Source organism: Schistocerca nitens, chromosome 1 (assembly GCF_023898315.1).
Source record: "Schistocerca nitens isolate TAMUIC-IGC-003100 chromosome 1, iqSchNite1.1, whole genome shotgun sequence".
Lineage (NCBI taxonomy): Eukaryota > Metazoa > Arthropoda > Insecta > Orthoptera > Acrididae > Schistocerca > Schistocerca nitens.
Window position 1 is genome coordinate 1199963295 of NC_064614.1, and position 27702 is coordinate 1199990996.

Genomic DNA, 27702 nt, shown 5'->3' on the forward strand with positions numbered 1-27702 from the left:
CCAAACAAAGTGAAAGTCTTGTTGATGCTAGTTCTGCCGTTATTTTGGATTGATATTGTTGAGAATGGCCATTTAATGCACCGTATCCCTGGCTGATCACTAATAATCCAGAAGCGATGATTGCAGAATCTGATACAGTAGACAGTGCCCACCTAAAGGTCGAAGCGGAGCCGATACTTCGCGGAGCATTGCGGTTTACCACCTTACGGCAAGCTTGCCTCGATCTGACTTAGCGAACGGCGGAGTCGCTGCCGGCCGACGGGTTTTATTTCGCGGCAGTGGCTCGGCTGCGCACGCGATAGGGCCGGGGGATGAGGCCCTTGGCCCTGGGTTCGCCCAAAGGGTAAAGGCAGCGCCCGCTAGGTAGGCAACCAGCCAGCCAGCTATCGCGTGGGCGGCGAGATCTCGCGGTAATTGGGGAGGCCGTAACGAGCCGCGCCACAATTGCCTCCCACGCCACACAACGCTCTGAATTCTGGGGCAGGGGGTTGTGGGGGGGGAGGGGGGGGGCTTCTCTTCCGGGCGTTCCGTGCCGGGAATCAATCGTTAGGGCCGTGCAACCGCGGACATCAGCTGCAGTCAAAACAGGCGCGCGAATAGGTATCTGAGCTTCAGAAGCAGGAAGGCAGCCTGACACTGAATGAAACAACTGGCTGTCCTCGCTCTGGTAGTACCGTTTCATTTGTCACTCACTGCTACTTCGTCCAGTCTCCTCGGAGCACGACTGCTCTGACAAAAGTTATTGACGACATTACTAAAAACAATAAAAATATTATTTTTCAAACTCTATTCCCAGTGCACAGAGCTCAAAAGTAGCAACAAACGTGTAGATTGAGGGGTTACACAGATATATTGGGAGATTGTGACATTTATTTCCTTCGCATTTATTTCCCTCGCAATCTGCAATATGCACCACAGCTTGCCTGACTGTAAATTGATTATGGCTCGTCATAAAGCAGTTAGACTCTGGAATATAATATAGACAAATCAACTGTTTTATAAGATGGTTGCAACTAAACTTTATCAGCGGAAAAATATGAAAGGAACTTCAGCTGATCTTCATGTCAAAGCCCGAACAGGGATGCTACACATCTATTAACGCGTTATCATGATCGTTATACAACGACGCACACCAAAAATAATTCATTTTTGTTACATCGAGAACACAGAACACCAAAGAAAATTTGCTGCTACAAATATCCCAACACACCAGGTTTACTCACATCAAACAGAGTGCTGGGGCAGTGGAACGCCTTACCACAAGAACTCCTTCCAACATTGCTTCGTACACGGCAACACGGTGCAGATCATGCACTGTCGTCCTTTGTGATCACACACTGTTTTAAGAATCATCTCTCACCTTTTTTTTAATATCAAGGGACCTTTATGGATCTCGGAACGTCAGCGTGTTTCTTTCAGTTATCTGCTGGACGGCCTAAACTTCATCGAGCCATATTACTTGGCAGCGATCCTGTGAAGTTAATTTCGTCCTTAAGTTTTGAGCACCAGAGTATACGTACTGGCAAAAACATCCCATAAAAATGTATTTGCTAACGAATATATATATAAAACCAAGCCTAGTTACTCATCCATGAAACATTTTCCTTACCCAATACTGTGCAGCCCGATCGTCTACCAAGATGCAGCCGAAAGTGAAATCTCGTCCCATGATTTTTAACCGGCTGGCGTTCGTATTGAAAATTTACCTCCTCTAGAGGGCTAGTGGGTGGGAGAAATCTCCTCCTTAGTTAGCAAAGACATTTTAGGAAAAAAAAAACTTCTGAAACGCGGTTTCCTAGTGTCGGCCAAGAAATCTTTTCCTCCAATTATCCACTCTATTTACAGCCAATGCCGCGTTTAGGTGGCTATTCAAAATCAGACCACTACCAAGTAAGACTCCAGTTGGTTAGATTAACCCTTGGCTATTCCCCAGAGTCTTTGTGTCATTCGGTTTAAGACCCCGCCGACCAGCGCTCAGGGTCGAACCGATGCAACCACTTCGCTAGTCTCTGACGCAGTTGCCGACTGCTGCGTTCCTTCCCTCCAGTGCCTGATGCTGGTCAGTACGAGTCGTTTTCACCACCATGATTTATAAGACTGAAGAGGTGGAAGAGAGGCGACGCCATTCCGGCTTGTATAAAATCAATCACAAAAAAAGAGTTCTGTCCTGCCATAAACATTCGATATTTCCTTCTTCATTCATATTCGACTCGCCATCATAAATAAACTTTAATATTGCATGGGGGCTTAATTAAAACAGAATGCAAATTATTTTAATTTTTTGATTCAGTAGCTGTCTGTTCGGTTACGAAGTCTCGTAACGGTTGGCCCTGACTAGTATTATTACGCTATCTGACTGCAAAGAACAACAACAAAGAATGAAATGGAAATTTTCATTAACACAATTAATTAATTAAGTCCCCAGCAACTATAAAACCTACGAAACCAAAGCACAAGTGTAACTGTTCTGTGTGTGGAAGTATGACTCAACGTACGCATCTGGCACGGTTCTTCTTCAACAACACAAGAAATTTTAAATATCATTTATACTGAATTAATTAAAGAAAATAGAAATACCATAATTACTCAAGAAAACCAGAATTACACTCTAATACAAGAACACAAGCCAGATGCTTTGTTGACTGAACCTGTAATGACGCATTATTCAGGACATTGAAATAATGAGAAAGAAAAGAAAAGTAGTTTGTTACCTTAATTTATATTGATGAAAAGCACTCTAGACATTACAATCTCTCCACACTGACTCGCTACTATCACATCTCAACAAGAACTTTTCAGTATCACATCTCAGCAAGCACTGCCTACTAGCTCATCTCAACAAACACTCCTCACTACGACATCTCACACTGACTACCACGAGTTCTCCCAAAGCACTGCCCACTACCAGTTCTCAATAATCACTGCCAGTGGAGGCGGCGGAACAATACTCTCTAGCGCGATCTCTGGCGCTGTGGCTCAGTGTAGCCACCTTTCAATATCTAAAACGACTCTTACGTAACTGAATCCCCAATCCACCCGATCATCCCTGACTGTGTGTTACTGCCTTAAAGATAGCTCTTTGTACACTCCGGAGCCAAATTTTTTCTTGAAATGCTGTACAGTGGTTCCGTTATTACCTTATACCGCACCAATAATGTGTAGCATCCAACAGGAATTCCGCAGGTAGCAATCCTGCACCCACCACATGTGTCATTATATGTTAACGATGTGTCACCTCTTATCTCCTGTTCAAAGTAGTACTTTGTGACGTTCCTCTAACCTGGGACATATTTTACTTTATACTGGGACGCTGCAGTTAACAGCCTAAAACACTTTCTGAAGCAGAAGGCTACAGCTACAAGCAGAGCAAAGAGTCGTTTCCTCACTTGGAGCACAGGCAGCGATCCTGGACGCGTCATATGGTATTCAGGTACGGCTGTGGGCTGAGAGATTGTGAGTAAGGCGGCGAGTGGATCCTATTTATACTCTGAACTCAGGAAATCCTCCTCCATTTAGGCGCTAAGCTAAGACTTTTTCTTTGTGAAAGACACACTGAGGTGACAAAAGTAATGGGACAGCGATATGCAGATATACAGATGGCGGTAGTATCGCGCCGATGAGGTACAATGGAGTAGGGCATTAGCGGAGCTGTCGTTTGTGCTTAGGTGACACACGTGAAAAGACCTCCGACGTGATTTTGGCCACACCACGGGAATTAATAGACTTTGAACGCGCAATGGTAGTTGGAGCTAGACGCATGGGATATTCCAGTTCGGAAATCGATAGGAAATTCACCACTCCGAGATCCACAGTGTCAAGAGCGTGCCGAGAATACTGAATTTCAGGCATTACCTCTCACCATGGACAATGCAGTCGGCGATGGCCTTCATTTAACGACTGAGAGCAGCAGTGTTTTCGTAGAATTGTCTGTGATAACAGACAAGCAACACTGCGTGAAATAACCGCAGAAATCAAGGTGGAACGTACGACGAACGTATTCGTCAGGAGAGTGTGAAAGGTGGCTACACTGAGCCACAGCGCCAGAGATTGCGCCAAAGAGTATTATTCCGCCGCCTCCACTGGCAGTGCTTATTGAGAAGTAGCAGTAGGCAGTGGAGGCGGCGGAATAATACTCTTTGGCGCAATCTCTGGCGCTGTGGCTCAGTGTAGCCACCTTTCATATATTTTTTTTCTTTTTACCTTCATATACAGTATATTGACGAAAAGCACACTCTGATCATTACAGCATCCACAATCCAACAATATCTGGTGTCTAGCCCATCAAAACAATATGACAACATCAGAACAAGCACTCTCCATGGGAACTCCTCAACAACGACTCACCACTGCTACATCTCAACAAGCACTGCCTACTGCTACTTCTCAATAAGCACTGCCAGTGGAGGCGGCGGAATAATACTCTTTGGCGCAATCTCTGGCGCTGTGGCTCAGTGTAGCCACCTTTCAAGTGAGGCGAAATTTGGCTTTCATTGGCTATGGCATCAATAGACCGAAGCGAGTACCTTCGCTAACAACACGACATCGCCTGCAGCACCTCTCCTGGGCTCGTAACCATATCGATTGGACCCTAGAGGACTGGGAAACCATGACGTGGTCAGATTAGTTCCGATTCCAGTTGATAGGGGCTAATGGTAGGATTCGAGTTTGGCGCAGACACCTTGAAGCCATAGACCCAAATTGTCAATAAGCAGGTGGTGGTTCCATAATGCAGTGGTCTATGTTTACGTGGAGTGGACTGCATCCTCTGGTCCAACTGAACCGATCATTCACTGCAAATGGTTACGTTCTGCTACTTGGAGACCATTTCCATCCATTCATAATCTTCATGTTCCCAAATAACGATGTACTTTTTATGGATGACAATGAGCCATGTCACCGGGCCACAATTGTTCGCGACTGGTTTGAAGAACATTCTGGACAATTCGACCGAATGATTTGGCGACGCAAACCGTCCGACTTGAATCCCCTCAAATATTTATGGGACATAATCGAGAGGTCAGTTCGTGCACAAACTCCTGGACCGGCAACACTTTCGCAATCATAGACATTTGTAGAGGCAGCATGGCTCAATATGTTTACAGAGGACGTCCAACGGCTTGTGTAGATTATGCCATGCCCACCTGTCGCACTGTGCCTGGAAAAAAGACGTCCGAACTATACTGGGAGATATCCCGTGACTTTTCTCACCTCAGTTTATTACCCCTTAGTTCCCAGAATCTCCTCCATCACTAATTCTTATACAAATATCTTTTCTTTGTTGGATAGGTGCTTATAATGGAGTAAAGACACCGCTGTAGTTTGTAAACCGACGGCATCAACTCTAGACGCGCTTCAGGTGCTCTTGATTACGGCATGGATGTTGTTCTGTAGGACGGGCAACCACAGCCAAACTTCGACATTTTTCCAAAGAAAATTCCACACTGCCTGTATGAACGATTTTTATTAAATCTGCGACCGGTTTCGCACCACTTATCGGTCCATCCTCAGGTAATATACGCTATTTATAACATAGTAACGTTGAACCAGATGACGGTATATTGGATGTGAATGGTGGGAAGTGGCTACAGGGCAATGTTCAACGTTACTATGTTATACATAGCGTATATTGCCTCAGGATGCACCGATAAGTGGTGCGAAACCGGTCGCAGATTTAATAAAAATCATTTACACAGCCAGTGTGGAATTTTCTTTGGAAAAATTTCGTCATAGAGACCGAGCCGACTGAAACCGGAGATAAATGATCATGTACGGTGCGTTTGACATGTTCGCCTTTTCGATCACATTACGCTATCCTACAGTTACTATCTTCATTAGGTGGAGATAATCATTGATGGTGCCATACTGCTAGTTTTACTGTCTGATCGATTTCTGGAAGCGATATTATTTATGTTGGGCTCTCGCACTTCGGTTTCAACAACGTAACAGACATAATCACTCTGAATAAATTACTTTCTGTACTTCTCCGTAACACATTAAGTATATTTTTTACCGTAAAGAAGTAACAGACCTTCCGCTCTCTGTCATAACAAAATTTCTCATTATACTGTGTACCTCACCTTCGTCTTCATGGTCCATGAGCCGCGTACTGAAGAAGTGTGTCTTCTCTTTCATGACAGTCGCTGTCACTGTCGAATGTTTCGTGGATATCGTATGTTGCAACCAACAAATATTTAAATGACATTTTTGTTGCCTTCAATCTGTTCCAATGTTTTCATAGTCACATGCTAGCCATTTTTCGGAAACAATTACATTATTAACACTCACACCGCACAATAGCTGTTATTTATTTCAGACAGACGCAGATATCTAGGAAGCCGTGTAAAATAAGTAATACTTCTGAAACATGGTGGTAGTCAAGGGAGGGAAGGAATCGATTATGATTGTGGACGGTTACTATTGGTTGCCTTTTACAATCACACACAATTTATTTTAAACTAGCAATTCCAGACAATAAATAAAAATACCACACGTTGTTAATGAAGGAATAAACAACAGTGTAAACAGTAGTGTTTTCAGTGAGTTACAATTTAGCAAATCACCATTAAATACAGATACAACAGATAATGTTTTGAAAGCAAGCGACTGTGATCTGGGCAGAAGGCCATACACGCCAGGAATGGCAATAAATTAAGAATGGTTTAAAACTCGCTGCAATTTACAACTTACAGGTATTGAAATATTAAGGTAAGTCGCCACAAACACAGCAGAAGGCATCAGACGCCAGGAATGGCAGTAAATAAGGTTTTAAAGCTTACTGCTAAAATACAAATACCAAATTAGAATTTTAAGGCAAATGACCACAATCACAGGTGAAGACCTTACACGCCAGGAACGGCAATAATATAAAAAAATTTTTGAAACCTGCTATAAAACAGGAAATACAATAGCAAAAGTTAATTAAAAAACAAGCAACTGATCCAGACAGTGCTCCAGGAATCGACCTCTGAGAAGGTCCGGCAACATTCGCGAGCGATGAGATAGGCAGCCAAGAGTTGCAATCACTTCACAAGACGGTAAGTCAGACCAATGACAGTCTATCGAATGACTAATGATAATCTTGCTGAAGCTACCTGACGTCCGATAAACCAAATGCATCGATGGAACAATACGCCAAAGCCGGAACCGGCGGTCTGCACTACGTCCCAAGAATACTGTGTTTAGAGCGCCTGTAACGAGAAAGGAGCCATTACCTCCAGAGTAGAAGAATCACCCCTGCGCTTCGCCTCGGCGACTCTACGAGCAGCAACACGAACCCAAGTCACTGCAGAATCGTGAGATACCACAATGGTGGAGGTTTCTCTACTGGGCTTCAAATGGACTCATCTTAAAGCTAGCTGGATCCGGTTTACGACGAGGTCGTGCACCCTCGTGACCACAGCCCTTCCATCCGGCGGCAGTCCATGTGTGCCTCCAGCGGTCCCGGCGTGTTCTGGCACTGCGCGGACCTGGCTCCTCCTCAGTCCCCAACCGAACTGTCCCACTCACACGACCCGGAAAAATAACGAGGTCGCCCCAAAGATAGGGCAGCAGTTACTACATATCGATAACCGCCGCTGCTGCCACTAGCGGACAGGCAACGTTTGCGAAAACGAGTGGCGCCAGTCAACACGCGAAGAAGACAAACAACCGCAACCACGCCAACTAAACAATACTATCTGGCCCCCAACAGAGGGCGGAAACCTACAAACACCATAAACAGGAGTCGCAGCACAGCTCAACTTCTTGTTCAAAAAACCTATTGAAAATGGAATATATACTACGTTATCAAAAGTGTCAGGATACTGTTAAGCAATCCGGAATTGAGCGCTAGATTTCACAAGAGGCAGACCGCCAACATAAAAGGAGGTGGAAGTATTGTGTTAAATAAATGTCGTGTGACTAGGGCCTCCCATCGGGTAGACCGTTCGCTGGGTTCAAGTCTTTCGAGTTGACGCCACTTCGGCAACTTGCGTGTCGGTGGGGATGAAATGATGATGATAAGGACAACACAACACCCAGTCCCTGAGAGGAGAAAATCTCCGTCCCAGCCGGGAATCGAACCCGGGCCGTTAGATATGACAGTCCGTGGCGCTGACCACTCAGCTACCAGGGGCGGACAGTATTGTGTTGTCAGTAGAGAACCAGTAACAGCAGAATGGTTAGACAGGAGGGCTAAGCCACTTCAAGTGTGGACTAGTCACTGGATGTCGCCGGAGTAACAGATTCATCAGGAACATACGAACGCTCGAAAGCTGCCCAGTTTGACTGTCGGTGATGTGCTTCTGAAGTGGAAAGGCGAAGAAACCGCCGCTGCTAAACCGAGACTGACGGGCAGCGAACGTTAGCACTACGGAGAGTTGTAAAATATGGCACGTAATTAGAGGAAGGAATCACTCGTGGTAGCAGCAGTCCAGCTGACACTGGATGTGCGGAGGAAGTGTAAAGGAATGGGATGCAATGGTTGAGCAGCTCGTCATAAGCTACAGATGTCTGAACTAAAGATCGACGCTGCTGGACCGTGGAGGACTGGAAATGAGTGATTTGGAATCATGAATCAGTGTACCCTATGCTAATCCGATGAAAGGGTTTGCGTTCGCCGGACGCGTGCAAAAAGTTACCTGCCGTCATGTGTTGTGCCAACAGTGAAGTAAGAGGAGGTGATGCTAAGGTATGGGCTTGTTTTTCATGATCAGGGTACGGTTCCCTTATCGCGCTTAACAAAATGCTGAATGCGGAAGGATATGAACACATTTTACAACAGTAGAGGAACAGTTCGGTAATGATGACTGTTTGAGCACGACAGTGCACCCTCACATAAAAAAGCATCTGTGAGGTGGAGGCCTGTGGAGAGTAACATTCCTGCAATTGACTGCCCGGCCCAGAGACCAGGCCTGAGCCGAGTGGAAGACGTTTGCGATAAATTAGAACGTCGACTTCGCTTCAGATGCCAGTATCCAACATGACTACCTTCTCTGTCGTGACCCCTGAGGGGGAATGGTCTACCACTCCTCCTACTCAGACACCCCACTGAAAGCGTCACAACAGATATCAAGCCGTCGTAAAGGCAAACGGTGGACACCATCCATGTTAATATCCACTAATTTGTGCCCGGATGCTTTTGATCAGTTAGTGTATATCGGAAACGTGCAGTACGTGAAAACTGAAACACTGACGCAAATTAGTGGTAATTAAAAATGTAATGTAGAGACTGGATTGTCATTTCAGTGCCTCTGTCGTAACTTCTCCTGCTTCTTACAATACTAACAGTGTGTCATATGTACTGAAGTTATTAATATTATTCTATTCTGAACACCTAGCAACTACTATCAGCCGCGCGGGGTAGCCGTGCGGTCTGGGGCGCCTTGCCACGGTTCGCGCTACTCCCCGCATCGGAGGTTCGAGTCCTCCCTCGGGCATGGGTGTGTATGTGTTTTGTCTTAGCTAAGTTAGATTAAGTAGTGAGTAAGCCTAGGGACCGATGAGCTCAGCAGTTTGGTCCCATAGGAACTTACCGCAGATTGCCAAAACTGATGTCACTACTGATAGTATTAGAATTATTTACTATTGGTTTTACCCATTTTGCCTATTTAATTAGCTCTATATTCTCCACTGCTCACATAGATGAATCTTACGAATATAGGGTAACAGAGACCCTTGATAGTAAATACATGATACAAAATATATAAAAGTGAACCTTGCTTCGATTGGGAAAACAGGGGAGAAATTTCCTGAGAAACAACCTCAGCTTTCATTCAATTATGAAGTGGTGGAACTAAGTTCCCTCCTAAAGAGTGGCGTTGCCGCGGAAGGTTCAAATGGTTCAAATGGCTCTGAGCACTATGGGACTTAACATCTGTGGTCATCAGTCCCCTAGACTTACAACTACTTAAACCTAACTAACCTAAGGACATCACACAATCCATGCCAGAGGCAGGATTCGAACCTCCGAGCGTAGCAACAGCGCGGTTCCGGACTGAAGAGCCTAGAACCGCTCGGCCACAGCGGCGGAGGGTTCGTATGTCAGTAAAAGATAGAGCGGAACGGTTCTGTTGTTTGTGAGAACCTGCGGAGTTTTTCATTCCCCTAGTTTTTTTAAGTATACAGAAACCACCATTTTCCAGACGTCAACGCTATGTCTAAAGTGTACCGTTTAGTAACTAATTGTCAGGATCGTTGTGTTTGTGTTACTGTTTACAAAGCGGGTTCGATACTCGTCAAAACTCAGTGCTGCTGAACACTTGGTGGAATTTCGCGGAGTTGGACGTCCACTCACTTGATTTGTCCCTTCCCTTCAAATTAATACTGGTGGCTGAATTGGATGCAACAGAGCTGGGCGTACCGGTAGATTGCTTGCAACATGTCACTAAAAAACAGAAAGCTGTGGAATATTGTGTAGCTAATGTTCTGTCTCCAATATGAGAACACTTGTTGAACATGCGTTGACATATGTTGAACACATGTCAGAATAGGCAATTAAACGTGTTTCACGGACACTGGTATCGTTATACTGATTAGACTATGTGTATTGTAAGGTAGAACAAGAAAAAAAACTAAAGAAAGGTGACAGCGCCAAAGCAACACACGAAAAAACAGTGTGTTACAGCAGGCAATGGAAGAGAAGGAAGATATTCAAGAATACAAAACTAAGATAAATTTAAACAATAAGTGATCAACTTTTTGATCAAAGTACATCCTCAGATGAAAAGAAATTTTCCCATGCTCACCAGAGCTAACTGACAAAAAATTGGCGAAGTTAGCTGCTAACGCTGTACGGCTGTTCCGTTTTATTTAACAATTTAGAAACAGGACAGGAAATCTGTGATGCAGTCATCATGGCTTTCGCGACCCACAAGATGCTAATATCGAGCCTCTCCTGTACAACCTGCCACCTCGACTGCTCGAAATCACAGAATCTACTGCAAACATCACATTTCGACAATCATAACACACTTACAAATGAGTCTTTGTCTTTATAGTTCTATGTAACAGAAGTGACATTAGTCAGGCGAGTGTTTATTTGAGTGTCCACTGAAAAAAAATCTTCTCAAACAAATGTTTATACGAAAATGGAAATCAATATTAAAGTAAATGAGTCGTATACAATGACGTCATTAGAGCCTGGACACCAACTCCCATTCACGGACTCATCCGTTAATCACACATAGGTCGTTAACTGAAACTTTCCGCTACTCTCATGTGTGATGTAATGAAACCACAGGAATCATACATCACAAAGTGATTTTAGCTGGACTCTTTCTAAATAGGAGTCTATTGTCTTATCTGCGGCAGTGTCTCACTCGCTTCATAACTGTAATCACTATCAATCAACTCGTATTTACGTTTAGATTAAAATGTCTGCGGCTGGTCCCGGCGGAGGTTCCTCGGGTATGGGTGTGTGTGTTTGTCCTTAGGATAATTTAGGTTAAGTAGTGTGTAAGCTTAGGGACTGATGACCTTAGCAGTTAAGTCCCATAAGATTTCACACACATTTGGACATTTTTTTTTAAATATCTGCATCTACATCTACATAGGTTCTCTGTATATCACGCTTAAGTGCCCGGCAGAGGACTCATCGTACCACCTTCGCAATAATTCTCTACTAATCAACTATCGAACAGCACGTGGTAAATACGAACACCTATATGTTTCCGTGCGTGCTCATACTTCCCTTATTTTATTATGATGATCGTTTCTCCCTGCGTCGGTAGGCGTCGATAAAATATTTTCGCATTTGGAGGAGAAAGATGGTGACTGAAATTTCGTCAGAAGAGCCGTCGCAACGAGAAACGCCTTTGTTTTAATAGTGTCAACACCAAATACTTTTTCATGGGCCGTGACACTCACTCTCCTGTTTCTCAATAATACAAAACGTGCTGCCCTTCTTTGAACTCTCTCGATGTACTCCGTTAATCCTATCTGATAAGGATCCCAGACCGCGCTGCAGTACTCCAAAAGACGACGGACAAGCGTAGTGTAGGCAGTCTCTTTAATACATCTGTTGCATCTTTTAAGTATTTTGCCAATAAAACGCAGTCTTTGGTACGCCTTTACCGCAAAATTTTCTGTGTGCGGTCTTTCCAATTCAAGTTGTTCGTAATTGTAATTCCTAGGTCTTTATTTGAATTTGCGGCTTTTAGATTTGATTGATTTATCATGTAACCGAAGTGTAACAGATTTCTTTTGACACTGATGTGGATGATCTCTCACTTTCCATTATTTAGGGTCACTTGCCAATTCTCCCATCAGACGGATAACTTTTCTAAATCGTTTTGTATTTGGTTTTGTTCTTCTGGTGACTTTACTAGACGATAAACGACAGCATCATTTGCAAACAACCAAAGTCGGCTGCTCAGATTGTCTCATAAATCGTTTATACAGACAAGGAACAGCAGAGAGCCTATAACACTACCTTTGAGAACGCCAGAAATCACTTTTGTTTTACTCGATAACTTTCCGTCAGTAACTACGAGCTGTCATTTCTCTGACAGGACATCACGAATCCATTCACATAACTGAGACGATATTCCATAACCCGCAGTTGGATTACAAGCCGTTTGTGAGGTACGGTGTCAAAACCCTTCTAGAAATCTTGAAATACGTAATAGATTCGAAATCACTTCTGGATAGCACTCAATACTTCGCATGAGTAATGAGGTAGTTGTGTTTCACAAGAACGATGTTTTATAAATCCGTGTTGCCTGTGTGTGAATAGACCGTTCTCTTCGAGATAATTCGCAATGTTCGAACATAATATATGTTCCAAAATCCCGCTACATATCGATGTTAATGAAGTGGGCCTGTAATTTACCTATTGCCTTTCTTGAATATTGGTGTGACCTGCGCAACCTTCAGTTTTGGGTACGGATCTTTCATCGAGCGAGCGGTTGTATGTGGTTTTTAAGTATGAAGCATCAGCGTACTCTGAAAGGACCGTAATTGGCATACAGTTTGGACCGGAAGACTTGCTTTTATTGAGTGATTTAAGTAGCTTCACTACTCCGAGAACATCTACTTCTAAGTTTCTCATGTTGGTAGCTGTTCTTGATTCAAATCCTGGAATATTTACTTCGTCTTCTTTGGTGAGGGAATTTCGGAATTCTGTGTTCAGTAACTTGCTATCACACAGAGAAGGCATTGATTGTGTCTTGCTGCTGGCGTATTTTATATACGACCAGAATCTCTTGCGATTTTCTGCCAGATTTCGAGACAAAGTTTCGTTGTGGCAACTATTATAGGCATCTCTACTGACGTAAGCATTAAATTTTGAGCTTCTGCCAAAGATCGCCCATTATAGGAATTTTGCTTTCGTTTAAATTTGACATGCTTTTTTCAATATTTCTGCAACAGTGTTCTGACCTGTTTTACGTATCATAGGTTACCAGCTCCGTCTATTGTTAATTTATTTGATGTAAATCTCTCAGTCGCTGTCGATACTACTATATTGTTACTTTGGGAGGAAGGCGTCAAGCGAAATTTTACCTTCCTTTTTGAATATATATGTTTTTCGTTTATTTTTGGAGGATTTGACAGATACGGTATTCAGTCTCGCGACGACAATCCTGTGTTCACTAATCCCTGAATCCGTTTTGATGCTCGTTATTAGCTCAGGATTATTTGTTGCTAAGAGGTCAAGTATGTTTCCACAGCCATTTGCTGTTCGAGAGGGTCATGAACTAAGTGCTCGAAATAATTTTCAGAGAATGTGTTTAACTCAATTTCGGATGATGTATTTTCGCCAACATATCGAAGTCACCACCAACTATAATAGAATGTTGTCACTGAAATATCAATGGTGGTGATAAATTGACATATAAATATTCAGTTGCAACTTTCATTTTGCAAACACTCAAGTCAGGTCATTCAATTTGCAAGTGAGTACACAATACTTGATAAACAACATAAAACCAACAATAGTCATACGCATAGGAAGCGGTTTTGTGAATTATGCTACGAAAACTGCTGTGCTTCCTACGGGGGGAAAATTGGATAGCGTTCTCAGGAACATTTCATAAACATGTGCGTTTATTAAATGTTATTAAACCATTTCCATATCTGCAGTTGAACTGTGGTACTGCTCAGTTCTTTAGAAAATCAAAATTACAACTTCACAACAATTATTTAAACGAAATAGGAAGCCCAGGATCACTGGTGATGGACAAGCTTGTGATTGTTTTAAAATTTTAATTTGACTCAAAACAGACTTCATTATAAACTTCATTTCGGACATTTGCCCTCTTACTGACGCAATATACAAATCTTCACTTTGATTGAATTACATAAACACGAATAAGAATCATATTCTTTTACGTCCGCAACCAAAATCATTGATAGTAAGCACGGTGGATAATCAATCACAAACAATCGTTCTTGTTTAACCATATCTCAAGAGACTAATAACACTATACACTTCCAACCAAAGTTACACAGACATATAATACCACAACTTCACAAAGAACAAATAGATCTTAAAACTAAAGGTCCACAGTGAAACATGCTTATACTAAAAATATAAAGTGAGCCAACCAAGGTCACAAAACTTGCACGCAGGAGTAATAACAAGTTGCACATTCATTAAAGATACACAAATGATTAACATAAGTGTTAAATAAAAATGGCTAGTAATAACTCAACCAGTAAAATGACTTACAGAAGCGCTAGTATTAACAAGATGGCCTCACTTAACTAACATACATAATGACTCAGAATGATTCCCAAACTGCACTTAACTTTAGAGAAAAGCGTTAAGGCCCATAGCAGTGTTTGGAAGCAATAACACAACGGCCGGCAGGCAATATGAGTGTTCACTCCCCACGGCTTGTGCACAGGGTCACATAGTAAGCTATATATATTTATATATGATCCGACCGGCCGACAATGAGCGGTCCTGACAAGAATTCATAACCGCACCGACGCCAGGGAATGAGCAGTCTTAAGAAATGGCCTGCAGCACAAATAGATTGCAATAAAAACAAGGTCAAATCACAGCAACTTTGGAATGTATAATAAGCACGCCCCCAAATTCTTAAGGAGGAATACTATAACATTACCCATCTCCCAGTAAATTAGCAGGAAACTTAGAGGTCACTTCCAGTCGCCTTAAGGGCACTCTCAGCATTAAAAAAAAAAAAAAAAACATTAAAAACGCTGCCATGACAAATTATTAAACCATTAACTCTACGGCTGTCGGGCATGTACACAACTGCAGCCAGTCCCAAAGTGGACAATATATCCTAAAACAAGTTAAAATTTGCACTGTAAGTAGGCTGTTTAGGTTTTTTTATTGGTAACGCCACCTCTGTATGAAAATCACTGGCTGTGCTGTGTGCAGTCTGTGGCTGCTTTGCATTGTTGTAATACTCGCAATTGTAGTGTTAGGCAGCTGGCTGTGAACAGCACATAGCGTTGCGCAGTTGGAGGTGAGCCGCCAGCAGTGGTGGATGTGGGGAGAGAGATGGCGGAGTTTTGAAATTTGTCATGAACTGCTGTATATATATGATGACTATTAAGGTAAATACAACGTTTGTTCTCTATTAATATCTTTCATTTGCTAACTATCCCTATCAGTAGTTAGTGCCTTCCATAGTTTAAATCTTTTATTTAGCTGGCAGTAGTGGCGCTAGCTGTATTGCAGTAGTGGGAGTAACCAAGATTTTTGTGAGGTAAGTGATTTGTGAAAAGTACAGGTTAATGTTAGTCAGGGCCATTCTCTTGTAGAGATTATTTAAAGTCAGATTGCGTTGCGCTAAAAAAAAATTGTGTGTCAGTTTAAGGACAGTCGTGTATAATTGTTCACATGGGGACGTTTCATATGTCGACCCTTAGCCGAGGATACCTCACTGGAATCTTCTGATTTTTTTTTCTTGTAGTTTGTATAATTAGTGTAGATTTTGTTTATTGCTAGTGCGTAATTGTAGAGAGAATCTCTTTTGTAGTTGCAGTCTTTCATTGTTGTACAGTAAAACAGTTGTGGCATGCATGTAGATTTGCACCAAGTATTTCGCAGCTGCAATTAACTAGATATCATTTTCAGTGTTATGTTAATGTGTTCTCTTATTTTTGCTCTTCAAATTGTGTTTTTCTGTGTTGTCGTGTGAAATTCTGTGACAATAATGGCGTGTGAAAAACGTAATACTAGGCTCCAAAGTAAACTGCGAAATGACAGTGAAAACGAAAGCAGTGTGTTAGCGCCACCGAATAATGAATTAACTGATGTTCAAAGTAATAATTTGGTAATTGTGCATAGGGAAATGGAGCGGGCGGCAAACAATGGCGTAGACAGTGAAACAATTAGTGAGCAGGGAAGCATTATCGATCGGTCGGTCGGCAACAGCTCGCCTCAGGAATCCGAAATGACAGGACACAATTTCGCAAATACTGTAGATTCAGGTTCTGGGTCATCACCGTTTTCTCAAATGAGTCAAGACACATTTTCTGCTTGTCAAAATGTGAATGTTGCCGGTGAAAATGCTCTGCCAAAAAGCATAGAGAAACAGATTCCAGACACTAATACATTATTATTGCAATTAATGCAACAAATGGAACAAAATCAGAGACAAACACAGCAACAGTTAGACACAATGGAACAAAATCAGAGACAAACACAGTAGAAGCTTCAAAAGTTAGACTCATTGGAACAAACTCTTGAACAAACACGTGAAGATTTAACTACTGAGTTACATAACATTGAATCGAAATGTCAAAAAGTCTGTAATGACTTAAAAACACAAATTTGTGAGCATTTCCAACCTATTTTTTCGCGGCATGAAAATGCACTACAGAATCACGAAGCAGCCATAAAAGAACTGCAAACTACTGTTCACGAAAATCATGAGACCTTGCAAGCTAAATTTGACTCAGTTGCATCTACCGATTCGGTTACGCAACTTGCAAAAACTCAGGAAAACTTAAAGGACACAGTAGATACTCTGAAACTTGGTTCAGAAAAACACACTGAGGAAATAAGTACACTATCGGAGAAAGTAGCCGAACTTTCGGATCAGTTCACTAATTTATCTACGAAGGTAGATGATAATCTGAATGACACAAAACCGGTAGTCTGTAATGACACAGAAGAGGGCGAACAAATTAGGAAACTGAAACAAAATCTGAATCAAATTAATACGCAACACCAAAGAGAAATCCGCGAAGTACAAGATCAGCTGACACAGGTAATACAAGAATTACGTATTTCAGAGGACACTCGCGCCCCAACACGGGAAGAGGGACTTAGAAATACGGAAAAGACGCAAAATAATAACACAGGGCATTTCGGAAGTTATGAAAGAAACTGGCAATGTGCACCGAATTTTGAGATGACGTAATGCTCTACGCCAGCACCGAATTTTGAGATGGAACGGCCGACACGACCTAACAATGACCGATATGCGACTCGCCGACACGATGATTTTGACTATAAGCTGTTCAATACTACACGTAAATTCAAAACGTTTAAGAATTCTGCCAACGACATTCATCCACAAGCGTGGCTTCATCAATTCTCTGTTTTCCTCCCAATTGGTCATTAGAACACAGATTAGAATTTATGTGTGGCTATTTAGAGAATGAACCAGCTGTAAGAATGCGATCGGTCATTCACGATTGCCACAGTGAAGGAGAATTTTACCATGCCTTCCTCTCAGCATATTGGTCTGAAGCCACACAAGACCGAGTAAAACATAGCATCATAATGATGAAACGTTTCGAACAATCTGAATTTTCCAGTATTATGAAATATTTTGAAGACATGTTGCATAAGAATCAGTATCTTTCAAACCCATACAGCCCCTCAGAACTCATCCGAATTTGCTTAATCAAATTACCTGAACATTTACGACATATTATTTTAGCAGGACGTTGCAAAGACGACATTGAAGCTTTCCAGGGACTCCTACAAGAAATTGACACAGACAGTCGCCGGATGCGAAAACAGGAAAACAAACACTACAGGTCACATACGTCACAATTCCGTGACGACAGAAACAATAACTGGACACGACAAGGCTATTCTTACAACGCAAATCGTGACCAAAACAGACATCAGCCGTATGACAACCGTTGGCAGAATAATAGTTACAGAGAAAGATCGCATTTCCGTAGTAATGAATATGACAGAGATAACCACATAAACAGACAATATGGGAACCAAAACAATTATTATCAAGGGAGACAGAATAACTTCAGACGCAACAGCTCGGCACACAGTTACGATTCAGGGAGAAATCCTCCACAACGTGACGGACAAGAAAGAAATTATGAAATCTACCGACATGAAGACAGACGAGATAATCATAACGACAGACCTGAATTTTATCAGAACTGGAGAGCTTCAAACAGGGCAGGGCCTTCTCGTCAAGGTGAATTTGTAGAAGTTAGGTATCCTAATCCCAGTAACGACGCGCGCCAACAAAGAGACAGACAATGACTCGCACAGCAGGCAGCCACGTGCGACGGCGGGCTCCGAGAAAAATAACATAGACGCTAACCTTGAGAAAAATTTTAGCATTCCTTACTGACGTATACCACATGATAACTGCATTGAAGTTGAAACTCTGTGTACTAGGAAGAGTAAGCGTTTACACCACATTTCACATTTAAAACCGTTTATTGAAAGATAATCTGCTTTTTAACTTTGTCTTTGCCATAAAACTTTTCACTTCACATTTCTAGTATGCTTTGTCAGACTTAGAATCTGTTAACAAGCAACAATGTTTGAAGTTAAATATCCAGTCAAGAACCAAGAGAACTTATTGAAACAGAAATTACGAATGCATTGTTATAGTGAACAGACATCACAGTGTTATTGTGTGTGTACATTCTTGCTTGTTAGTTCCACTATCATGTAACAACTATAAGGATCGCATACTTAGAACATATACCGGCAACGCTAATGAGATTTTCATGCAACATTTTGGTCTACTTAAAAAAAAAAAAAAACATTCTGAATTTAAAGTACTTTCTGTGAGATACCAGAGGACATAGTGGTTAGTTTATGTGACAGCTACACGATGTTATCACGACGTTACTAATGAGTGACAATTTACAATGTTGCTTTTGCAGGGTATCTGTTTTATATCTGCACAATTTTTCTGAATTCTTCTGGAAAGTAAAACATGTTTTAGTATTTAACTTTTGTGGTATAGCTACAGTGAGACAGCCTTTTCCGTGGCACAACAATACGTCACAGCACAGTACTTTCTTCATCACAACAATAAGCGTAATAACTAAGATATCTATACGCAAAGCATTTCACTTTTGTTTATCATGAGGTAAGTACATTGACTTCTGCAGAACTTAGCTTTCGGAGGACGATAACTACGAGACTTCCACAGAGATTATCTTACAACATGACGCACAGTTTAGCGCTACAGGACACGTATTTGAGTGATTAATTTTGTACTTAAAACATTTATTTTTTTTAAGATATTTGAAGTGCAATGATACAAGGGTTTTCCGTGATACATTTCATTCCATTGCTGTAATCTGTAACACCTGAGGGTATAATTACATTAATCCTCAGGGGGGTACACACTTACTTTGTGTATCATGTGTTTGGCAGGCACAAGGAGCCCTAGCTAATATGGTATTTGCTTATACAACTTTACACATCGGTACCATATTTCTCCAACACAGTATTACACAGCTATCAGATCATTTAACTGAGAGACAAACATTTTTTTTACTACATCAGTGACAGATGTTTACGTAATTATACCGTTGGATAACTTCACACTTACGAAATAGTATTTGGTCTGTACTTAGTGAACTGTTCATATTTTTTTGGAACCATTGTGATACTATGAGAGCTTTGAATGATGTATTTGGTAAGGGAGCATGATTTTAAAGTACGTTTGAGGTAGATGACACTATTGAAATGATTAGAGAATATTTTTTAGGGTTTGAAATTATTGCAGAAAGCTATGACGTTTTTGAGATTTGACTTAGGTGTTATGATGTTATTTTTACGACGACGATGTGTATTATGCTGCTGAGGTATGTTTATGGTCAAGAAGCTGATGCTATATGAGGAATTTGATTATGTTTCGTATTTCATATGATGAAATATTAAAGAAGCGTCGACGAATATATATATATGTGTAATAAGGTAAGGAGTAATGAGTAGCGGTTAGGGACACTGACTTGTGGAAAAGGATGTTGGAAACCAAGAATCGTACTTTAAGAGGTAGGAAATGTGTGTAAATGCGTAAATGTATCACAATGCTGGCGAAAATTTTTTGGACACTGTTATATTTATACGATTTTGTTTCTACAGATTTGTAACGCAAATTCTTGACCTATGAAATTTTTATATGAGACTGTCACTGTAGCGAAAACTGCTGTCGTAAATATTTCGTTAAGAAAGGTAAGTGACCGTGAAGTAATTCGTTGTGAGCGGCCAGGTGTGTCAGACGCCTGGAGAAAAAGCCATTATTGCGAGCCCTTTTCAGCGGCACAGGTAGAAAAAAAAGGGAGGCTATTATCCTCGCTATTGACGTTCCTTTGTAGAGAGCATCGCAAAAACGACACGGTCGAACTTGAAAACATATGTTGACACTGTGGAGCTCTTAATTTATGATATTTACAGAAATGCCTAATGAAATGACGACAAATATTTTTACATCTGCACACCTGATTATGACAAGCGTCTTTCTACGAGAGTTGAGAGAATGTCTACTAACTTATGAAATGTCACATGACTATTGAATGATATTTTTATGCTTTGGTTTGCGTAATTGCTTATTTCATTTGATATCTAGTTTCTAGCTGCACTGCAGCATTGGTTAAAATAAAATTTTATAGATGTACTAATATAAATATTTTCTGTCTACAGATCGAGTAAATAATAATTTTTTCAAAAAGAATGAGGGAGCACAAAAAGACATTTACCTTCACAGGAACTGCAATCATAGTTTTCTTTTCAAGTACTTGTTAATTTCTTTTGTAGAATAAATTGTGATGCATCACTCTAGTGTTAAGATGTGACATAGGTATTAGACATGGCCATTTTTAGTGTAATATTTTTTCTGCTTGAGCTATGTCATGTTTAGAGATAAGTTTTTTTTTTTTTTGCTGCTGCTGTTTGCCATGCATAGTGCTACTAAATTTCACTTTGTATTATTCTTTTAAGCCAGTTTTACTACTGATTTATTTTTCTTGTTGCTGCACATTGGCTCATATTAGTTGTAATGTTGAATTGCTTGGTAATTTAGATTTACTGTAGGTTGCTTTGCAAATTTCCATTTTTTTTCTCATTGCTATTTGTATTAATTGTTTTCTGCTGCTGCATTGCCTCGGCCCTTAGTTTAGCATCTGAGCTCAGTAGATTTAAGTTAGCTTAAGAGGGGGTAGACTATATAAGAAACTAGTTGTGATGAATGGAAAGAAATGCATTGAAGGTATATGAAAACGTTTTGGGCCAAAATGAGTATTGTACAATGATCCGTAATTATTTTGAAAGAAATATGAACAGAGTAGAGAAAGCAGGTATTGATAGGACTTTTTGGAAATAATGAGGAACGAAGGGAGATCTCCGAGAAGTAAAGAAAGTTTTGTTTGCAAAATACTGCAGTAAAAGAAACCCTGTCCTTTCCTTGTGTTATCCCACTATGTGTTTGTGTACCCATGTGTATTTGTTTTCTTCCTGTCTCTGTGTACTGTTTCATAGAATTATTTTTCTCTTCTAATACTAAGCTACATTCACTATGATGAGGAATACTGTTATCCTCAAATATAATTTGCATTAATAATATGTTATTTTCTTTGTAAAGATGTTTAGACATTATTTATTCTGTTTTGTTTTAATGCTCCTGTGTAAAGTTGATGTTTCAAAAGTTATTCTGATCTTTTATGTATTTACTTATGCCATAATTCCTGTAACACTGTTGTATATGTTATTTTGATTCTTTTGTAAAGCCTGTACTACAAATGTTATCTGTATTGTTATGTTCTTTAATGATGTATTTTGTACCTTTGTAATTGTATTCATATGTTATAAAATTGTAATTGACACCAGGTCATCAAATTAAGTAACTTGTAAGTTCCATTTCACTGCACACGTTTCTGTTGGTCGTAGTGTATGGACAATATGTGAGAAGTAGGGACTGTTAGTGTTTTCACGTGTGTTAATAATTCAGCAAGGGACTGGATAACAGCATTGCTAGTTCTAAGGACAATTCCAAAAACTCTGTGAGTGCACAAGTGGTGGTTATGGACTTGCTATATTATCCGCAAGACTCTTCAATGGTGATTGTGCACCTGCACAGTCACAACAGATGGCTGCTGGCCATCTCTACAAGGACTGCAGTGGGTCTGCACCTCTGGTGGCCCACCAGTACCATTATCTCTACAAGAACTACAGTGGGTCTGCATCTTTGATGACTCACCAGTACCATTATTTCTACAAGGACTGCATTGGGTCGGCACCTCTGGTGGCCCACCAATACCGCAATCTCTACCAGGACTTCATAGTATATGGACAATATGTGAGAAGTAGGGACTGTTAGTGTTTGCACGTGTGTTAATAATTCAGCAAGGGACTGGATAACAGCATTGCTGGTTCTAAGGACATATCAAAAAAAAAAAAAAATAATTGTGAGTGCACAAGTGGTGGTTTATGGACTTGCTATATTGTCCGCAAGACTCTTCGATGGTGGTTGTGCACCTGCACAGTCGCAACAGATGGCTGCTGGCCATTTCTACAAGGACTACAGTGGGTCTACACCTTTGCTGACTCACCAGTACCATTATTTCTACAAGGACTGCAGTGGGTCTGCACCTCTGGTGGCCCACCAGTACCGTAATCTCTACCAGGACTACAGTGGGTCTGCTCTGTGATGTCCTACCTACCAATACTCTTCAAAATTTTGACTGACTCTGCTGTGGGTTTGCTCTGTTGTGGACCATTACCTGTCAGCATGTCAAGAGTCAGCACTGTCTTTCCATTGGAAGGACAACACTACTTTTTCAAGACTGCATGGAAATCCACTACTTCTGTGTGCAATTTCTTTTACTAATGAGACTTTGTGAAAAAAAACTGTAATTACTATTATGATGAATGATCAGGACTATCTTTATGGACTGTGAGAAAATTTTAGCTTTTGACCAACATTGTAACAATAAGTGTGTGCATTTGATTTCTTTGTTATTGTAATTACGATTATGAAAAATTTTAACAAATCTGTATTGGCCAGTGCCCAAAAAAATTTGTAAAATTTTTTGTGGGTAGCATGGGGGCTATGTAAGTAGGCTGTTTAGGTTTTTTTATTGGTAACGCCACCTCTGTATGAAAATCACTGGCTGTGCTGTGTGCAGTCTGTGGCTGCTTTGCATTGTTGTAATACTCGCCATTGTAGTGTTAGGCAGCTGGCTGTGAACAGCACATAGCGTTGCGCAGTTGGAGGTGAGCCGCCAGCAGTGGTGGATGTGGGGAGAGAGATGGCGGAGTTTTGAAATTTGTCATGAACTGCTGTATATATATGATGACTATTAAGGTAAATACAACGTTTGTTCTCTATTAATATCTTTCATTTGCTAACTATCCCTATCAGTAGTTAGTGCCTTCCATAGTTTAAATCTTTTATTTAGCTGGCAGTAGTGGCGCTAGCTGTATTGCAGTAGTGGGAGTAACCAAGATTTTTGTGAGGTAAGTGATTTGTGAAAAGTACAGGTTAATGTTAGTCAGGGCCATTCTCTTGTAGAGATTATTTAAAGTCAGATTGCGTTGCGCTAAAAAAAATATTGTGTGTCAGTTTAAGGACAGTCGTGTATAATTGTTCACATGGGGACGTTTCAGCACTTAAAACACACATTCTACGGATGATCAGAAACGGAATGAGGAACATCAAAAAAATGTGTGTGAAATCTTATGGGACTTAACTGCTAAGGTCATCAGTTCCTAAGCTTACACACTACTTAACCTAAAGTACCCTAAGGACAAACACACACTCCCATGCCCGAGGGAGGACTCGAACCTCCGCCGGGACCAGCCGCACAGTCCATGACTGCAGCGCCTGAGACCGCTCGGCTAATCCCGCGCGTCGAGGAACGTCAGCCACCTTAAAATAGCCACTGTGGAACCAAGTTCAGAACCATCTCTGGCAGTTACCCATGCCACAATAAGTTTCAATAATCTTCTTAGTTAAACACAGAATAAAAGTGCAAAAGCTTGCAAATTACGAGCTGGAAAGCTGTTCAGCGTGAGACGACTAACCCACCACGGTTTTTCACGTGAAGGCGCCCAATGATCGGCACCCTGTAAGTAGGCTGTTTAGGTTTTTATGTTGGTAACCCCACGTAGCGCTCTGTATGAAAATCACTGACTGTGCTGTGTACAATCTGTGGCTGGTTGGCATTGTTGGAATATTCGCTATTGTAGTGTTGGGCAGTTGGGTGTGAACAGCGCGTAGCGTTGGAGGTGAGCCGCCAGCAGTGGTGGATGTGGGGAGAGAGAGATGGCAGTGTTTTGGGAGCGGACGATCTGGATGTGTGTCCTTCAGGAAAGGAAATTTGTAAGACTGGATGTCATGAACCTTTTGAACACTATTAAGGTAAATACATTGTTTGTTCTTCATCAAAATCTTTCATTTGCTAACTATGCCTATCAGTAGTTAGTGCCTTCAGTAGTTAGAATCTTTTATTTAGCTGGCAATATTGGCGCTCGCTGTATTGCAGTAGTTCGAGAAACGAAGATTTTTGTGAGGTAAGTGATTCATGAAAGGTATAGGTCATTGTTAGTCAGGGCCATTCTTTTGTAGGGATTATTGAAAGTCAGATTGCGTTGCGCTAAAAATATTGTGTGCCAGTTTAGTGTTGATCGGAATACGTAAAGAGAGAAATGTCTGAGTACCTTCAGCTTTGCTCAGCTGTTTGAAAATCAAATAACGTAGAGGTTTTCCAGCACTGTCATCTATAAATTTCTTATAAGGGGATGTTCTATATGTCGACCCTTAGCCGAGGATACCACACTGGAATCTTCTGATTTTATCTTGTAGTTTGTGTAATTAGTGTAGCTATTGTTCATTGCTAGAGCATAATTGTAGAGAGAATTTCCTTTGTGGTTGTAGTTTTTCATTGTGGTACTGTAAAACAGTTGTGGCATGCATGTAGATTTGCACCAAGTATTTCACAGCTGTGCTTGCAATTAACTAGATATTATTTTCAGTGCTTTTTTAATGTGTTTCCTTATTTTGCTCTTCGAATTGTGCTTTTCTGTGTTATCGTGTGAAATATTGTGACAATTATGGCGTGTGAAAAACGTAATACTAGGCTCCAAGATAAACTGAGAAATGACTGGAACAAAAGTTTCAAATGTTAGACACAATGGAACAAAATCTTCAAAAGTTAGACACAATGAAGGTTTAACTGCTGAGTTACTTAAAATCGAATCGAAATGTCAAAAAGTCTGTAATGACATAAAAATACAAATTTGTGAGCATTTTCAACCTATTTTTTTGCGTTATGAAAATGCATTTCAGGATCAAGAAGCAGCCATAAAGGAATTGCAAACTATTGTTCATGAAAATAACGACACCTTGCAAGCTGAAATTGATTCAATTGCATCTACCGATTCGGTTACGGAACTTGCAAAAACTCAAGGAAACTTAAAGGACTTAGTAGATACGCTTTTAACACAAATGGACATTTTGAAACTTGGTTCAGAAAAACACAGTGAGGAAAACGGTTCATTATCGGAGAAAGTAGCCGAACTTTCGGATAAGTTCACTAATTTATCTTCAAAGGTAGATGATGATCTGAAAGACACAAGATCACTGGCCTTCACTGACACAGAAGAGTATGAACAAATTAGAAAATTCAAACAAATTCAGAATCACATCAACACACAGTACAAAAGAGAAAGCTGGGAAGTACAAAATCAGTTGACACAGGTTATACAAGAATTACATATTTCAGAGGACACTTGCGCTCCAACACGAGAAGAGGGACGTATAAATACGGAACAGCCACAAAATAATAACACAGGGCATTTCGAAAATTATGAAAGAAATTGGCAGGGTACACAGAATTTTGAGATGGAACCGTCGAAACGACGTAACAATGACCGATATGGGACTCGCCGACACGATGATTTTGACTATAAGCTGTTTATTACCACACATAAATTCAAAAGATTTAAGAATTTCGGCAACGACATTCATCCACATGGCTTCATCAATTCTCTCATTGTTTTCCTCCCAACTGGTCATTGGAGCACAGAATAGAATTTATGTGTGGCTACTTAGAGAATGAGCCAGCTGTAAAAATGCGGTCGGTCATTCACGATTGTCACAATGAAGGAGAATTTTATCATGCCTTTCTCTCAACATTTTGGTCTCAAACTACTCAAGATCGCGTAAAACGTAGCATCATAATGATGAAACATTTCGAACAATCTGAATTTTCCAGTCTTGTCAAATATTTTGAAGACATGTTCCACAAGAATCAGTATCTGTGAAACGCATACAGCCACTCGGAATTTACTCTCATTTGCTTAATCAAATTGCCTGAACATATACGACATATTATTTTGGCAGGACGTTGCAAAGACGACATCGAAGCTTTTCAGGAACTGTTACAAGAAATGGAAATTTACACTGACAATCGTGGGACGCGAAAACAGGAACACAACAATTACAGGTCACATCCGTCACAATTAAGTGATGACAGAAATAATAACTGGACACGACAAGGCTATTCTTACAAAGTAAATCGTGACCAAAACAGACACCACCCGTATTCAACTGTAGGCAGAGTAATAATAATTACAGGAAAAGATCACCTCTTTGCAGTAATGACTATAACAGAGACAATCAGAGAAACAGACAATATGGGAACCAACATAATTGTTATCAAGGGAGACAGAATAACTTCAAACGCAACGTTCCGATGTGCAGTTACGATTCCGGGAGAAATTCTCCACCACATGACCGACAAGAAAGAAACTATGGAAACTACCGACATGACGACAGACGATATAATCATAACAACAGATCTGAATTTCATCAGAACTGGCGGGATTCAAACAGAGCAGGGCCCTCTCGGCAAGGTGAATTAGTAGGTTAGGTCTCCTAATCCCAATAACGACGCGCGTCAACAAAGAGACAGACAATGACTCGCACCACAGGCAGCCACATGCGCAGGCTGGCTCAGAGAAAAATAACATAGACGCTAACCTGAAAAATCTGAGCATTCTTCACCGATGTATACCACATGATAATTGCGTTGAAGCTGAAGCTCTGCGTACTAGGAAGAGTAAAGGATTGCACCACATTTCATATGTAAAATTGTTTATTGAAAGATAATTCGCTTTTTAACTTAGTCTTTGCCGTAAAACTTTCACTTCACTTTACTAGTACGCTTTGCCACACTTAGAAATAGCTAACATCCAACTATGTTTTAAAGTTACCTATCCAGTCAAGAACCTAGGGAACGTATTTAGACAGTAATTACGAATGCGTTTTTGTAGTGAACAGATGACACGGTGTTATTGTGTGTACATTCTTCCTTGTTCTTTGCACGATATGTAACGACTATATAGCTTACATCCTTAGAAAATATACCGGTACTGCTAATGAGATTTTAATGCAACATTTTGGTTTACTTGAAAATACATTCTGGATTTAAAGTACTTTCTGAGAGATACCAGATGACACAGTGGTTAGTTAATTTGACAGCTACACGATTATATCACGACACCACTAATGAGTGAAC